Source organism: Arachis hypogaea, chromosome 15 (genome assembly GCF_003086295.3).
Source record: "Arachis hypogaea cultivar Tifrunner chromosome 15, arahy.Tifrunner.gnm2.J5K5, whole genome shotgun sequence".
Taxonomy (NCBI): Eukaryota; Viridiplantae; Streptophyta; class Magnoliopsida; order Fabales; family Fabaceae; genus Arachis; species Arachis hypogaea.
Genome location: NC_092050.1, coordinates 90,969,489 through 90,987,891, shown reverse-complemented (window position 1 = coordinate 90,987,891; position 18,403 = coordinate 90,969,489). Strand labels below are relative to the sequence as shown.

Here is an 18,403-nt window from a genome sequence, read left to right as displayed (position 1 = left end):
TCTTGAACACAGCTACTTTATGAGTCTTGGTCGTGACCCTAAACATTTTTTTTTCCAGTATTACCACCGGATACATAAATGCCACAGACACATAACTGGGTGAACCTTTTCAGATTGTGACTCAGCTTTACTAGAGTCCCCAGTTAAAGGTGCCCAGAGCTCTTAAGCACACTCTTTTTGCTTTGGACCACGACTTTAACCGCTCAGTCTCAAGCTTTTCACTTGACACCTTCACGCCACAAGCACATGGTTAGGGACAACTTGGTTTAGCCGCTTAGGCCAGGATTTTATTCCCTTGGGCCCTCCTATCCATTAATGCTCAAAGCCTTGGATCCTTTTTGCCCTTGCCTTTTGGTTTAAAGGGCTATTGGCTTTTTCTGCTTGCTTTTTCTTTTTCTTTCTTTTTTTTCTTTATCTTTTTTTTCGCCATTTTTTTCTTTTTTTCGCAAGCCTTGCTTTTTCACTACTTTTTCTTGCTTCAAGAATCAATTTTATGATTTTTCAGATTATCAATAACATTTCTCTTTTTCCTTTATTCTTTCAAGAGCCAACAATTTTAACATTCATAAACAACAAATTAAAAAATATGCACTATTCAAGCATTCATTCAGAAAACAAAAGATATTGCCACCACATCAAAATAATTAAACTAATTTCATGATAGAATTTGAAACCATGCACTTCTTGTTCTTTTGCAATTAAAAATATTTTTCATTTAAGAAAGGTGAAGGATTCATAGGACATTCATAGCTTTAAGACATAGACTCTAAATTTTATTGATCATGGGATAAAAATAAGGCATAAAATAAACATAAAAGCAGACAAATAATAATAAAAGAAAGGAAATTAAAGACATAAAAATAAATGACTCTAATACTAATACTTATGTAACTCTTAAAACAGGTTTCTAATAATAAAAGTTATCACAGAGTTAGGACTCGACAACCTTGATTTTGAGGGGTAGGTGCTCCTTCAATTTGTGGGACATCCAACTCTTCAAGGGACAGCTTCTGGCGCTTTAGTTCATGTAGCTCACGCCCTTGCTTCTCTTGTTCTCTGAGCAGTTTGCAAAGCATGCTGTTCTGATTCTGCTGCTCTTCTTTGAGTTGATCTATAGATTCTTACAGCTTGTTGACAGATGCTTCTAATCGGGCCCAATAGTTAAATTGAGGAATTTCTGGGAGGAGCTCATGCGCCCTCCTCTTGATGAGGTTCTCTTGAACTTCAGGTCCATCCATTACCCTTTTGGTGATTGAGTGTTCAACTGGGATATACTCATCCACACCTATCTGTACCCCCGCATCTTTACATAACAGACTGATCAAGCTTAGGTAAGCCAATTTGGCCTCAGTGGATTCCTTGTTTGCAAATAAGTAAATTTTACAAGGAATTAATTGATGAACTTCCACTTCTTTTCCCAGCATAATACAATGGATCATCACTGCTCTTTTGACAGTGACTTTAGAGTGGTTACTGGTGGGAAGTATAGATCGCCCAATAAAATCCAGCCAGTCCCTAGCAACTGGCTTGAGGTCTCCTCTCTTCAGTTAGTTTGGGATACCTTTTGAATTGGTCATCCACTTGGTTCCAGGGAGGCATATGTCCTCTAGAACTTGATCCAACTTTTTATCTTTAGCCATTCTCCTATTAAAGGATTCTGGATCATCCTGTAGTTGAGGAAGTTTGAGGACTTCTCTCACTTTGTCAAGATGGAAGTAGATAATCTTCCCTCTGACCATGGTTCGAAAAGTATGGAAGGCAGTTCCCTCCATTCTTTGCTTATCTGTTAGCCACAGATTTACATAGAACTCCTGGATCATGTTTCTTCCCACATTCATCTCAGGATTAGCCAGGATTTCTCAGCCTCTATTTCGAATCTGCTCTTGGATCTTCGGATATTTGTCTTCTTTCAGATCGAACTTGACTTCCGGGATCACTGATCTTCTACACACAATTTTGAAGTAATGATCTACATGTTCTTTAGTGCAGAACCTCTCATGCATCCATTGTGGTTTTGGATTGTTTTCTTTCTTGCCTCTTGTAGTGGTTTGTTTTCTTTTAGGAGCCATGATCTTGGTCAGTGATCACGGAAGATCACACCAAACTTAGAGGTTTGCTTGTCCTCAAGCAAAAGTAAAGAAAGAAGATGAATAGATGGAGAGAAAGATTCGAATGAGGGAGGAGAGGTGATGACCGAATGTATAAATAAAGGGGATGGAGGGAGTGGGTTCGAATTTTTAGAAAAAGATATGCTTTGAAAGATATGAATGATAAAAAATAAACATGATATGAAAAAGAGAAGATTGTTTTCAAAATTAAGAGATATGAAGAAGATATGAGGAAGTTAAATCTGAATTTTTGTTTATGCATCTAAGAAATAAAAGATAATATGAATGGATTGAAAAGATTTGAAAAGAAATTGGAAAGATAAATGAGTTTTTGAAAAAGATTTGAAAAGAATTTAGAGGAGAATTAAAAGGAATTTACAAGATTATGAATTTTTGTTAATGGAAGTTAGAAATTGAATGTTTGTAATGTTTAGATGTAGAAAATTTTGAATTAAAACAAGAAAATTCGAAAAAAATTGAATTGGAAACGAAATTACCTCTCCCCTAGCTGTTCTGGCGTTTAACGCCCAATTTGCCTCTTTACTGGCGTTTTAACACCAGTGAGCTCTTTTTCTCTGTGATCCTTCTGTTTTATGTTCTGAACCTTCATTTCCTTGACTTTTTCACTAATAAGCATTAACAAACATAATTAACAAGATTAAATAAACTTATATAATTGTTATAAACATCTAATATTGGCTGGGTTGCCTCCAAGTAAGCACTTCTTTACTGTCTTTAGCTGGACTTTACTGAGCTTTTAATTTAGTCTCAGCTTTGAGCATTCTTGCTCAACATTGCCTTCAAGATAATGTTTAATTCTCTGTCCATTAACAATGAATTTCTTGTCAGAATCAATATCTTGAAGCTCTACATAACCATATGGTGACACACTTTTGATCCCATATGGTCCCTTCCACCGGGATTTTAACTTCCCAGGGAACAATCTGAGCCTAGAGTTAAACAGCAGGACCTTCTGTCCTGCCTCAAAGACTCTAGAAGTCAGCCTTTTGTCATGCCATCTTTTTGCTTTCTCTTTATAAATTTTAGCATTTTCGAAAGCATTGAGTCTGAACTCTTCCAGCTCATTCAACTGGAGTAATTGGTGCGCAGAAATTGTGACGGTTCCATTCCTTGGTAACGGCACTGAAAACTTTATACGCACGTTCATAATCTTAATTCTTTGTCACAACTTCGCACAGCTGACCAGCAAGTGCACTGGGTCGTCCAAGTAATAAACCTTACGTGAGTAAGGGTCGATCCCATGGAGATTGTCAACTTGAAGCAAGCTATGGTCACCTTGTAAATCTCAGTCAGGCAGATTCAAATGTATTAAGAGATTATAGTGTACTAAAAGATAATTAAAATAGGATAGAGATACTTATGTAATTCATTGGTGAGAGTTTCAGATAAGCGTATAGAGATGCTTTCGTTCCTCTGAACTTTTGCTTTCCTGCTGTCTTCATCCAACCATTCCTACTCCTTTCCATGGCAAGCTTTATGTAGGGCATCACCGTTGTCAATGGCTACATCCCATCCTCTCTGTGAAAATGGTCCAATGCGCTGTCACTGCATGGCTAATCATCTGTCGGTTCTCGATCATACTGGAATAGGATTTACTATCCTTTTGCGTCTGTCACTATGCCCAGCACTCGCGAGTTTGAAGCTCGTCACAGCCATCCCTTCCCAGATCCTACTCGGAATACCACAGACAAGGTTTAGACTTTCCGGATCTCAAGAATGGCCATCCATGGGTTCTAACTTATACCCCGAAGATTCTAATATCTCAGACTCGGTCCTCTGTATTAGATATCCAAAAGATATTCATTCTAGCTTGTTTACATGTAGAACGGAAGAGTTTGTCAGGCACGTGTTCGTAAGTGAGAATGATGATGAGCGTCACATAATCATCACATTCATCATGTTCTTGGGTGCGAATGGATATCTTAGAATATGAATAAGCTTGAATTGAATAGAAAAACAGTAGTACTTTGTATTAATTCATGAGGAACAGCAGAGCTCCACACCTTAATCTATGGTGTGTAGAAACTCTACCATTTGAAAATATATAAGTGATAATGGTCTAGGCATGGCCGAATGGCCTGCCCCATGAAAGTCTAAGATAGCATAAAACTGATCAAAGATCTCCTACAAAGATAGTAAAAAGTCCTATTTATACTAAACTAGTTACTAGGGTTTACAGAAATGCGTAAATGATGCAGAAATCCACTTTCGGGGCCTACTTGGTGTGTGCTTGGGCTGAGCATTGAGCTTTACACGTGTAAAGGTCTTTCTTGGAGTTGAACGCCAGTTTGTAACCTGTTTCTGGCGTTTAACTCCACTTTGCAACCTGTTTCTGGCGTTTGACTCCAGAATGCAGCATGGAACTAGCGTTCAACGCCAGTTTATGTCGTCTATCCTTAATCAAATAGGATAAAAAGAAGAGAATATACTATAAATTCCAAAATATCAATGAAACTTAGCTCCAATCAGATGAGCGGGTCTTGTAGCTTTTTGTCTCTTGAATAGTTTTGGCATCTCACTTTATCCATTGAAGTTCAGAATGATTGGCATCTATAGGAACTCAGAATTCAGATAGTGTTATTGATTCTCCTAGTTCAGTACGTTGATTCTTGAACACAGTTACTTTATGAGTCTTGGCCGTGGCTCTAAGCACTTTGTTTTCCAGTATTACCACCGGATACATAAATGCAACAGACACATAACTAGGTTAACCTTTTCAGATTGTGACTCAGCTTTGCTAAAGTCCCCAATTAGAGGTGTCCAGGGTTCTTAAGCACATTCTTTTTTTGTTTTGGACCTTGACTTTAACCGCTCAGTCTAAAGTTTTCACTTGACACCTTCACGCCACAAGCACATGGTTAGGGACAGCTTAGTTTAGCCGCTTAGGCCAGGATTTTATTCCTTTAGGCCCTCCTATCCACTGATGCTCAAAGCCTTGGATCCTTTTTATTTACCCTTGCCTTTTGGTTTTAAGGCTATTGGCTTTTTGCTCTTGCCTTTTGGTTTAAAGAGCTTTTGGCTTTTTCTGCTTGCTTTTTTTTTTCTTTCTTTTTTTTCGCTATTTTTTTCTGCAAGCTTTTGTATTCACTGCTTTTTCTTGCTTCAAGAATCATTTTTTTATGATTTTTCAGATTATCAAATAACATGTCTCCTTTTCATCATTCTTTCAAGAGCCAACATATTTAACATTCATAAACATCAACTTCAAAAGACTTATGCACGGTTTAAGCATTCGTTCAGAAAATAAAAAGTATTTTCACCACATCAAAATAATTAAACTAGTTTCAAGGATGAATTTGAATCCCTGTACTTCTTGTTCTTTTGTTTGTAAAATAGTTTTCATTTAAGAGAGGTGATGGATTCATATTCATAACTTTAAGGCATAGACACTTAGACACTAATGATCATGTAATAAGACACAAATATAAATAAACATAAAGCTCAGAAATCGAAAAACAGGAAATAAATAGACAAGGAGATTAAGGAATGAGTCCACCTTAGTGAGGGTGGCGTCTTCCTGTCCTTGAAGAACCAATGGTGCTCTTGAGCTCCTCTATGTCTCTTCCTTGTCTTTCTTGCTCCTCCCTCATAGCTCTTTGATCTTCTCTAGTTTCATGGAGGATGATGGAGTCCTCTTGATGTTCCACCGTTAGTTGTCCCATGTTGGAACTTAATTCTCCTAGAGAAGTGTTGATTTGTTCCCAATAATTCTGTGGAGGAAAGTGCATCCCCTGAGGCATCTCAGGGATTTCATGGTGAGGAATCTCCTCATGCTCATGTTGAGGTCCATGATCTCTTATTTGCTCCATCCTTTTCTTAGTGATGGGCTTATCCTCTTCAATGAGGATATCTCCCTCTATGTCAATTCCAGCTGAATTGCAGAGGTGGCATATGAGGTGAGGAAAGGCTAACCTTGCCCAAGTGGAGGACTTGTCAGCCACCTTGTAAAGTTCTTGAGGTATAATCTCATGAACTTCCACCTCCTCTCCAATCAAGATACTATGGATCATGATGGCCCGGTCTATAATAACTTCAGACCGGTTACTAGTAGGAATGATTGAGCGTTGAATGAACTCTAGCCATCCCCTAGCCACTGGTTTGAGGTCATGCCTTCTTAGTTGAACCGGCTTGCCTCTTGTCAATTTTCAATTGAGCTCCTTCCTCACATATGTCTATGAGGACTTGGTCCAACCTTTGATCAAAGTTGACCCTTCTTGTGTAGGGGCATGCGTTCTCTTCCATCATTGGCAAGTTGAACGCCAGCCTTACATTTTTCGGACTGAAATCTAAGTGTTTTCCCCGAACCATAGTAAGCCAATGCTTTGGAATTGGGTTCACACTTTGATCATGGTTCCTTGTGATCCATGCGTTTGCATAGAACTCTTGAACCATTAGGATCCTGACTTGTTGAATGGGGTTAGTGTGAACTTCCCAACCTCTTCTTTGGATTTCAAGTCAGATCTTCGGATACTCATTCTTCTTGAGCTTGAAAGGAACCTCAGGGATCACTTTCTTCTTGGCCACAACTTCATTGAAGTGGTCTTGATGGACCTTTGAGATGAATCTCTCCATCTCCCATGACTCAGAGGTGGAAGCAATTGCCTTTCCTTTCCTCTTTCTAGAGGTTTCTCTGGCCTTAGGTGCCATAAATGATCATGGAAAAATAAAAAGCTATGCGTTTACCACACCAAACTTAAAATGTTTGCTCGTCTCCGAGCAAAAGAAGAAAGAAAGAAGTAGAAGAAGAAGAGAAATGGGGGAGAGGGAGAGAGAGTAGGTTTCGGCCAAGTGGAAGGAGGGAGGGTTGTGTTGTGTGAAATAGAAGAAGGAATGAGGGGTTTATATAGAAGTGGGGAGGGGTTTAGGGTTCGGCCATTTAGGGCTGGGTTTGGGAGGGAAAATATTTTGAATTTGAAGGTAGGTGGGGTTTATGGAGAAGAGAAGATGGATGTGAGTGGTGAGGGGGTGATGGGAAAGAGTGATTGAAGTGATTATTGAAGGGCATTTGGGGAAGAGAGTTATGAAAAGGTGTGAAGAGGAGAGAATAGGGTTAGGTGGGGATCCTGTGGGGTCCACAGATCCTGAGGGGATCCTGTGGGGTCCGCAGATCCTGAGGTGTCAAGGATTTTTTATCCCTGTACCCTTTAGACGTGTAAAACGCCCTATACATGCAATCCTGGCGTTTAACGCCAGACTGCTGCCTGTTTCTGGTGTTAAACGCCACTTCCATGCTCTGTTCTGACGTTTAACGCCAGGTAGATGCTTGTTCTTGGCATTAAACACCAGCTTGGTGCCTATTTCTGGCATTAAATGCCAGACAGATGCTTGTTTCTGGTGTTTAAATGCCAAACTGTTCTCCTCTAGGGTGTGCTATTTTTCATTCTATTTTTCACTCTGTTTTTGATTTTTCAGTAGTTTTTGTGACTTCACATGATCATCAACCTAAAGAAAACATAAAGTAACAATGGAAAATAAATAAATATAATTAGATAACATTGGGTTGCCTCCCAACAAGCGCTTCTTTAATGTCAATAGCTTGACAGTGAGCTCTCATGGAGCCTCACATATGTTCAGAGCAAGGTTGGAACCTCCCAACACTAAACTTAGAGTTTGAATGTGGGGGTTCAACACCAAACTTAGAGTTTGGTTGTGGCCTCCCAACATCAAACTTAGAGTTTGACTTTGGAGGCTTTGGTTGACTCTGCAGTGAGAGAAGCTTTTCATGTTTCCTCTCCATGGTTACAGAAGGAGATCCTTGAGTTTTAAACACAAGGTTGTCCTCATTCAGTTGAAGGATCAATTCTCCTCTGTCCACATCAATCACAGCTCTTGTTGTGGCTAGGAAGGGTCTTCCAAGGATGATGGATTCATCCTCATCCTTCTCAGTATCCAGGATTATGAAATCAGCAGGGATGTAAAGGCCTTCAACCTTTACTAGCATGTCCTCTACTTGTCCATAAGCCTGTTTTCTGGAGTTGTCTGCCATCTCTAATGAGATTCTGGCAGCTTGCACCTCAAAGATTCCCAGTTTCTCCATTACAGAGAGTGGCATGAGGTTTATCCCTGATCCAAGGTCACATAGAGCCTTCTCAAAGGTCATGGTGCCTATGGTACACGGTATTAAGAACTTTCCAGGATCCTGTTTCTTCTGAGGCAATCTCAGTTGATCCAGATCACTTAGTTCATTGATGAGCAAGGGAGGTTCATCTTCCCAAGTCTCATTACCAAATAATTTGGCATTCAGCTTCATGATTGCACCAAGGTACTTGGCAACTTGCTCTTCAGTGACATCTTCATTCTCTTCAGAAGAAGAATACTCATCAGAGCTCATGAATGGCATAAGAAGGTTCAATGGAATCTCTATGGTCTCTAGATGAGCCTCAGATTCCTTTGGTTTCTCAGAGGGAAACTCCTTGTTGATCACTGGATGTCCCAGGAGGTCTTCCTCACTGGGATTCACGTCCTCTCCCTCCCTTGTAGGTTCGGCCATGATGGTTAAATTAATGGCCTTGCACTCTCTTTTTGGATTCTCTTCTGTATTGCTTGGGAGAGTACTAGGAGGGGTTTCAGTGACCCTTTTACTCAACTGGCCCACTTGTGCCTCCAAATTTCTATTGGAGGACCTCGTTTTATTCATGAAACTTAGAGTGGCCTTAGATAGATTAGAGACTATGTTTGCTAAGCTAGATGGATCCTGCTCAGAGCTCTCTGTCTTTTGCTGAGTGGATGATGGAAAAGGCTTGCTATTGCTAAACCTGTTTCTTCCAACATTGTTAAAGCCTTGTTGAGGCTTTTGTTGATCCTTCCATGAGAAATTTGGATGATTTCTCCATGAGGGATTATAGGTGATGAGATATTTTGGTGAGAAACGAATCTCTTCCAAAACACCCAAAACTAACCGGCAAGTGCACCGGGTCGTATCAAGTAATAAAAACTCACGGGAGTGAGGTCGATCCCACAGGGATTGAAGGATTGAGCAATTTTAGTTTAGTGGTTGATTTAGTCAAGCGAATCAAGATTTGGTTGGGTGATTTGTGAATTGCAGAATGTAAATTGCATGAAATTAAAGAGAGCGGGAAAGTAAATTGCTGAAACTTAAAGAACAAGAAATTAAATGGCAGAAACTTAAAGTGCAAGAAATGTAAATTGCGGAATCTTAAAGTGCAAGGAATATAAATTGCTTGAAATGGAAAGGGAATTGGGATGTGGATTTGCAGAATTTAAACAAAGAAAAACTAAATTGCATCAAACAGAAGAGGGAAAGGGAATTGGGATTAAACCGGATCTTGAAGCAGTAAAGTAAATGAACAGAAAAAGCAATAAGCAGGGAATTGAAATGAGAAATTCAGATCTCAGGACCCAGAGACTAGAAAACCAAGTCTAGATCTCAATGCCTTCCTAGATCCAACAAGAACAATAGCAAGGAAATTGTAAATTGCAAAGAGAATAGATGAAGAAGTAAGTAACAGAAACGGAAATTCAATTAAGCAGTAAATAAACAGAGAGATCCAAGATTGAGATTGAAACAGAATTTCTTCAATTCTCCAATCCAAGATCCAAGACAAAAGTAAAATGCAATTGAAAGCAAATGAAAACAAGAAATTAAAGTTCACTCAGAAAGCTTCCCAAAAACTCTTATGAAAATTCTAAAAGGAAAGCTCTCTCAATAACTTGAATTCTATCCTATTTATACACTTTCCAAAATGATCTTCAAGCCTTGAGTTGGGCCTTTGTTCTTGGTGGAATTGGGTTGAAAGAGGCCTTGGTTGATTGCTCTTGAAGATTGAAGAAGAACCGAAGTGAACCAATTGAACCGGTTTTTGAAGTTAGCCAAAGTTAGTCTCAACGTTAGGGTCAAAGTTAGGGGTCTAACTTTGACCCTAACTTTTCATATCAGCAAGCTAAATTCCCTGGTTTGGACGTTGGTGCCAACGTTAGGGGTCTAACTTTGACCCTAACGTTGGCAATGCTTGGTGCTAGTGGTGCCAACGTTAGCCTCCAAGTTAGGGGGCTAACGTTGGCGCAAACGTTGGCCTTCCTCCTTTGTGATTCAAGTGCCAACGTTAGCCTCCAAGTTAGGGGGCTAACGTTGGCGCAAATGTTAGTGCCCAGGGGAGAAACTCTCAAGTTCCAACGTTAGCCTCCAAGTTAGGGGCTAACGTTGGAGCTAACGTTGGCCACTTCCAGGGAGTGATTTACATGCCCAACGTTAGCCTCCAAGTTAGGGGGCTAACGTTGGGGCTAACTTCATGCAACCCGGTTCAATTTTCACTTATTCCATTGTCCTCTCTTCACTCCTAGCCATTCCTCTTTGCTTCACCCTTTCTCCAAGCCTTCTTCACCTATCATTGATCAACCAAACTAATCAAAGCTTTGCTCAAAATCATGAGGTATTCAATCTTCCACAATATGCAACAAATATAGCACAAAACCTCATGAAATGGCATGAATTCACATATGGTTGGTTCAATCAAGGGAAACATGAAAATCTACTCAATTAGCTTGCTTGTAGCTCAAGAAAGTGCATAATTCTAATGAAAACTAAAGAAAAAGACTAGCTAAAATGGGCTAAGATGACTTGTCATCACAACACCAAACTTAAAGCTTGCTTGTCCCCAAGCAAGAAATAGATTTATGCTCCAAGGTTCTTTCAATTAAGATGGATTGAGGAACACTTGTAAAGTGCAGTGAGTGAAGTGATCAAGTATCAGTGGGGTGAACTCTAAATCATATGCTCATGCAAGGGCTTCAGTGCTCACTAGTCCTTACATATTGGGAGTCGTAGGTCTTAGGATTTTCATCCAAATGGTACCATGGAGATCTCTTTATGTGTAATCACCTTGAAGCAGCTTATAGTTTCTGTGCCTTGGTCTCGACTCTAAGTATCATGTCTCAAAGCGGCTCTTTAGATAAGCTTTCAATCAATACTCCTAAACCAGTTGGTTTTAAGGTATTAGGTGTTGAAGCACCCCTGAGGATTTACTTGCTCAAGCCTCTTTCCTTGACACACTTCAACCACAAGCATTTTACTAGGCTAACAACTCTTTGAGTCATTGTTTCTTCTTTCTTTTCTGCCTAGTAATTGATGCTCAAAGCCTTGGACCATGTTTTTTTTTTTTTTTTTTTTTTTTGATTTTGTATTTTCTTTTCTTTCTTTTGTTTTGTTTGCTGCTTCTTGGATCAATAGATTTTTGAGAATCTCCACAATACTTCTTTGAACTTCATGTCCCGCCTATGAGCTCCCATGCAAGTTTTCACAAGCATGCAACCTCAATACATTATCACACAACCAGAACCACCACTTTTCTTAATCTTTTGCTTGCCTCAAAATTGTTTAATTCCTCAATCCTTCTTTTCAAAGAACTTTCATGTGATGCATTTCTTGAAAATTGAGTGCAAACAAGTTTTGAAGATAAGAATGTTGTGAATGATCAGACACCTTGCTTATTGACTTATAAAGAAAGACTATGCTATGTAGGCAGGCAGGGGTAAATAAAAAAAACTATGCTATGCAGATAGGCAGGATAGATCAGGATACAATCCAACTTTCAATCACAGCAATATTTGATGTAAAACAATCACTTAATAATACAACCTGTTGGAGTTCACTTGCTTTCCTTCTTCTCATCATCATCATTGCTGTCCTTTATGCTCATCTTTTGCTTCTTTGGTTGATGATGCTTAATCTCTCCAAAAGCTTGTATCACATTCTGCAATGATATTGAAAGTTGCTTGTTCCCCAAGCCCTTGAAAAATGGTTAGCTTGCATGATTTATTTGTGGGCCTTTATACTTACTTTGGTGTGGGAACACCAAACTTAGTACCTTGCCAATGCATTAGATTAACCATGTGTAAAACTCTTTTTCTTTTTCAAAAATGACAATACTGAAAACTAGGAAATAGCAGAATAGTTAACTAGTTCATCAAACATGCTTGAAGCTAACATTATGCAGAAAATGAGAATGTGTTTTATGATGGGATTTTGGTGAAACACCAAACTTAGAATCTTTCATTCCCCCTTATATTGTTTTGGTGTGCAACACCAAACTTAGCTTCTTTGCAAAGTAGATAAGCTAATTAACCTTTTTATTAAAATAGTTATGAACAGAAAACTACCTCAGGTTGGGTTGCCTCCCAACAAGCGCTCTTTTAATGTCACTAGCTTGACATCCTCTGTGCTTGCTTATTTCAGATTCTGAGCCTTCTTCTCCTTGTCCCATTGTCCAACTAAGTGAGGCTTTGCTTCCTTCTTACTTGTTTCTGCGAGGTTTTTGGCTAATTGTTCTATTTGCTTCTCAATTCCCCCGAGTAGGTCCTCATAATGTTTGTTCATCCTTTTTAGATGTGTCATCATTCTCTCTACTCCACTTTCTAGATTGGAAATCCTTTGAGAATTCTGTGAGATGGTGTGGTGATGTTGTTGCAAATTTGAGATTGTGTCACTGGGTAGTGAGCTTAAAGATCTCTCAATAGAAATTTGCTTGGAGAGCTGCCCAATCTGACTCTCCAGGATCTTTAATGAGGCTTCCTGGTTTTTGTTTGTTATTTCTTGGTGTTCCATCATTTTCTCTATTAAGATCTCCAAATTGGTGGTCCTATGATAGTGTTGTGAAGGTTGTTGGTTGTGAGGTATCTGAGGTTGGAAGGGTGGGCAGTATGGTTTTTGCAAGTTTGGGGAATGGTTGTTGTAGTTGAAGTTCCTTGGTCTTTGGTTTTGGTTCTCAACCCCCCTCCCATTAGAATGAGTTCTCCAAGGTGGATTGTACACATCATTCTGAGGCCTGTTCTGAAGCATGCTAGAGTGATTGCTTGGAGCTTGTAGTTGCTCATAGCTTTGTTGCTCTCGGTTCATGGCCCCAGAGCTTTGCTCAGCTTGATTACACCCATATGAGCTTTGAGTCAGGTTGTATGTATGTACTACAGCATGTCTCAATTCAATGATTTTTTTAGCCATCATATCTAATTGTTGTAGAGTCTGCTGATGCATCTGCTTGTTTTGGCTTATTACTGCACGAGCACTTTCAATTTCTTTCTCTAAGGGATGCACTTCTGCCTCTTGCTTAACAACTCTTTGTGATGGGTTAAATTTGACTAGGAGTCCATTCATCAGTTCTTCCCATCCGATAATGCTTCCTTGTGGAAAGGCTTCAAACCATTGGGTAACATCATTCATGGCTGTGGATAGTTGCTTCGAACCATGGGTTACATTATCGTCCATGGTGAGGGTATTATTCTCATGATTGCTCGAATTTGTTGAGTTCCCTTCCATGATCTGCACGGTCACAACCAATTCAAGTGAAGATAGAGCATATTCAGGCCAGGATATAATTGAAGAATCAGTTGACACAAAGTATCAAACAGTTGGCAAACTTGAGAGAGAAATGAATGAAAACCACTCCTCTCGTTTGTTTTTCAAACTATGAAAATCATATTCAGCAGGATGAGCCAAGGAAATTTCACTCTATTGCTAGAATGAGGTTTCTATTAGCTCAGGCAAAACTTCAAACAGTTAGTGGGTTAGTCAAAAATAAAGAAAAAGTGCTTGATCTAGACCACCACCTCACTTAATCATTGTCAATCTAATCAATCCCCGGCAACGGCGCCAAAAACTTGATGAGATATTTTGGTGAGAAACGAATCTCTTCCAAAACACCCAAAACTAACCGGCAAGTGCACCGAGTCGTATCAAGTAATAAAAACTCACGGGAGTGAGGTCGATCCCACAGGGATTGAAGGATTGAGCAATTTTAGTTTAGTGGTTGATTTAGTCAAGCGAATCAAGATTTGGTTGGGTGATTTGTGAATTGCAGAATGTAAATTGCATGAAATTAAAGAGAGCGGGAAAGTAAATTGCTGAAACTTAAAGAACAAGAAATTAAATGGCAGAAACTTAAAGTGCAAGAAATGTAAATTGCGGAATCTTAAAGTGCAAGGAATATAAATTGCTTGAAATGGAAAGGGAATTGGGATGTGGATTTGCAGAATTTAAACAAAGAAAAACTAAATTGCATCAAACAGAAGAGGGAAAGGGAATTGGGATTAAACCGGATCTTGAAGCAGTAAAGTAAATGAACAGAAAAAGCAATAAGCAGGGAATTGAAATGAGAAATTCAGATCTCAGGACCCAGAGACTAGAAAACCAAGTCTAGATCTCAATGCCTTCCTAGATCCAACAAGAACAATAGCAAGGAAATTGTAAATTGCAAAGAGAATAGATGAAGAAGTAAGTAACAGAAACGGAAATTCAATTAAGCAGTAAATAAACAGAGAGATCCAAGATTGAGATTGAAACAGAATTTCTTCAATTCTCCAATCCAAGATCCAAGACAAAAGTAAAATGCAATTGAAAGCAAATGAAAACAAGAAATTAAAGTTCACTCAGAAAGCTTCCCAAAAACTCTTATGAAAATTCTAAAAGGAAAGCTCTCTCAATAACTTGAATTCTATCCTATTTATACACTTTCCAAAATGATCTTCAAGCCTTGAGTTGGGCCTTTGTTCTTGGTGGAATTGGGTTGAAAGAGGCCTTGGTTGATTGCTCTTGAAGATTGAAGAAGAACCGAAGTGAACCAATTGAACCGGTTTTTGAAGTTAGCCAAAGTTAGTCTCAACGTTAGGGTCAAAGTTAGGGGTCTAACTTTGACCCTAACTTTTCATATCAGCAAGCTAAATTCCCTGGTTTGGACGTTGGTGCCAACGTTAGGGGTCTAACTTTGACCCTAACGTTGGCAATGCTTGGTGCTAGTGGTGCCAACGTTAGCCTCCAAGTTAGGGGGCTAACGTTGGCGCAAACGTTGGCCTTCCTCCTTTGTGATTCAAGTGCCAACGTTAGCCTCCAAGTTAGGGGGCTAACGTTGGCGCAAACGTTGGTGCCCAGGGGAGAAACTCTCAAGTTCCAACGTTAGCCTCCAAGTTAGGGGGCTAACGTTGGAGCTAACGTTGGCCACTTCCAGGGAGTGATTTACATGCCCAACGTTAGCCTCCAAGTTAGGGGGCTAACGTTGGGGCTAACTTCATGCAACCCGGTTCAATTTTCACTTATTCCATTGTCCTCTCTTCACTCCTAGCCATTCCTCTTTGCTTCACCCTTTCTCCAAGCCTTCTTCACCTATCATTGATCAACCAAACTAATCAAAGCTTTGCTCAAAATCATGAGGTATTCAATCTTCCACAATATGCAACAAATATAGCACAAAACCTCATGAAATGGCATGAATTCACATATGGTTGGTTCAATCAAGGGAAACATGAAAATCTACTCAATTAGCTTGCTTGTAGCTCAAGAAAGTGCATAATTCTAATGAAAACTAAAGAAAAAGACTAGCTAAAATGGGCTAAGATGACTTGTCATCAATAGGTGTTTCCATAGGGTTCACCCATGTAATTCACCTCTACTATTGCAGGGTTCTCAGGATCATAAGATTCTTCTTCAGAAGATGCCTCTTTAGTACTGTTGGATGATTCCTTCAATCCATTCAGACTCTGAGAGATCATATTGACTTGCTGAGTCAATATTTTATTCTGAGCCAATATGGCATTCAGAGTATCAATTTGAAGAACTCCCTTCCTCATGGGCATCCCATTATTCACAGGATTCCTTTCAGAAGTGTACATGAACTGGTTATTTGCAACCATGTCAATGAGTTCTTGAGCTTCTACAGGCGTTTTCTTTAGGTGAATGGATCCACCTACAGAATGGTCCAGTGACATCTTTGATAACTCAGACAGACCATCATAGAATATATCCAGGATGGTCCATTCTGAAAGCATGTCAGAAGGACACCTTTTGGTCAGTTCCTTGTATCTCTCCCAAGCTTCATAAAGGGATTCACCTTCCTTTTGTCTGAAGGTTTGAACATCCACTCTAAGCTTACTAAGCTTTTGAGGAGGAAATAACTTGGCTAAGAAAGCCTTAACCAGCTTATCCCAAGAGTTCAGGCTATCTTTAGGTTGAGAGTCCAACCATACTCTAGCTCTGTCTCTTACAGCAAACGGGAAAAGCATAAGCCTGCAGACCTCGGGATCAACCCCATTGGTCTTAACAGTATCACAGATCTGCAAGAATTCAGTTAAGAACTGAAAAGGATATTCTGATGGAGGTCCATGGAACTTGCAGTTCTGTTGCATCAGAGAAACTAATTGAGGTTTAAACTCAAAGTTGTTTGCTCCAATGGTAGGAATTGAGATGCTTCTTCCATGTAAATTGGAATTAGGTGCAGTAAAGTCACCAAGCATCTTCCTTGCATTGTTGTTATTTTCGGCCATGTCTCCTTCTTTTTCGAAATTTTCAGTCAGATTTTCTCCAGAGAGTTGTGCTTTAACTTCCCTTAGCTTCCTCTTCAGAGTCCTTTCAGGTTCAGGATCAGCTTCAACAAGAATGTTCTTATCCTTGTTCCTGCTCATATGAAAAAAAAGAAAATAAAAAAAAAATATGGAATCCTCTATGTCACAGTATAGAGATTCTTTTATGTGAGTAGAAGAAGAAAAGAATAGAAGAAGGAGAATCCAAACACAAGGGTTAGGAGTAGGTTCGAATTCTTAGATGAAGAGGGGTGTTAGTAATTAAATAAATAAATAGAAGGAGGTGAGGGAGAAGAATAATTCGAAAATTAAACAGAATAAAATAAAAATATTTTAAAATTAAATTTAAAATTCTAAAATTAAAATTGAAATTAAATTAAATTAAAATTAAAAATAATTAGTTAATTAAAATGAAATTTTGAAAAAGAGGGAAGGGATTTTCGAAAATTAGAGAGAGAATTAGTTAGGTAGTTTTGAAAAAGATATGATTCAAACAAAAAGATAGGATTAGTTTGAAAAAGATTTGAAAATCAATTTTTGAAAAGATAAGAGGTTAGAAAAGAAGTTAGAAAAGATTTTGAAATTGATTTTGAAATGATGTGATTGAAACTTATTTTGAAAAAGATTTTGAAAAAGAAATTTAAAAAGATTTGATTTTGAAATTAAAGTTGATTACTTGACTAACAAGAAACTAAAAGATTTGATTTTAAAATTTAAAGATTGAACCTTTCTTATTAGGCAAGTAACAAACTTAATATTTTTGAATCAATCACATTAATTGTTAACATTGAATTCGAAAATATGGACTAAAAATAAGAAAAAAGATTTTGAAAATTAATTTGAAATTTTCGAAAATATGAAAGAAAAAATGAAAAAGATTTGAAAAAGATAGAATTTTTAAATAGAAAATTTGATTTGACTCATAAGAAACAATTAAATTTTAAAAAATTTTTGAAAAAGTCAACTCAAATATTCGAATTTTATGAGAAGAAAAAGGGAAAGATATTTTTTTTTTATTTTTGAATTTTTAATGAAGAAAGAGAAAAACAACAAAAAGACTCAATGCATGAAAATTTTGAATCAAAACACATGATGCATGCAAGAATACTTTGAATGTCAAGATGAACACCAAGAACACTTTGAATGTCAAGATGAACACCAAGAACTTATTTTTGAAAATTTTTAAGAAAAGAAAAACATGCAAGACACCAAACTTAGAAATTTTCAAAATTTAGACACTAATAATTCAAAAATGCATATGAAAACCAAGAAAAGACACAAAACAAGAAATTTTAAAGATCAAACAAGAAAACTTACCAAGAACAACTTGAAGATCATGAAGAACACCATGCATGAGTTTTCGAAAAATTTTTAGAGAAAAGTTAAAACATGCAATTGACACCAAACTTAAAATTTGACACTAGACTCAAACAAGAAACACAAAATTTTTGTTTTTATGATTTTATTAAATTTTTTTTGGTTTTTTTCGAAAATTATTTGGAAAAAAAAAGAAGAAATTTTTTTTGTATTTTTCGAAAATAAGAAATAAAAAGCTTTAAAATTAAAATAAAATTACCTAATCTGAGCAACAAGATGAACCGTCAGTTGTCCAAACTCGAACAATCCCCGGCAACGGCGCCAAAAACTTGGTACGCAGAAATCGTGACGGTTCCATTCCTTGGTAACGGCGCTGAAAACTTTATACGCACGTTCATAATCTTAATTCTTTGTCACAACTTCGCACAGCTGACCAGCAAGTGCACTGGGTCGTCCAAGTAATAAACCTTACATGAGTAAGGGTCGATCCCATGGAGATTGTCAGCTTGAAGCAAGCTATGGTCACCTTGTAAATCTCAGTCAGGCAGATTCAAATGTATTAAGAGATTATAGTATACTAAAAGATAAGTAAAATTGGATAGAGATACTTATGTAATTCATTGGTGAGAGTTTCAGATAAGCGTATAGAGATGCTT

General features: G+C 38.1%; 1 non-coding gene across 1 annotated transcript; it reads left to right on the top strand.

Annotated features, from left to right (window-relative positions):
- The first annotated feature begins 15,893 nt into the window (after window positions 1-15,893).
- On the top strand, window positions 15,894-16,001 carry LOC112753977 (small nucleolar RNA R71). Its single transcript, XR_003178335.1, has one exon. It is a non-coding gene; the product is annotated as a small nucleolar RNA R71 (small nucleolar RNA).
- Window positions 16,002-18,403: the final 2,402 nt, after the last annotated feature.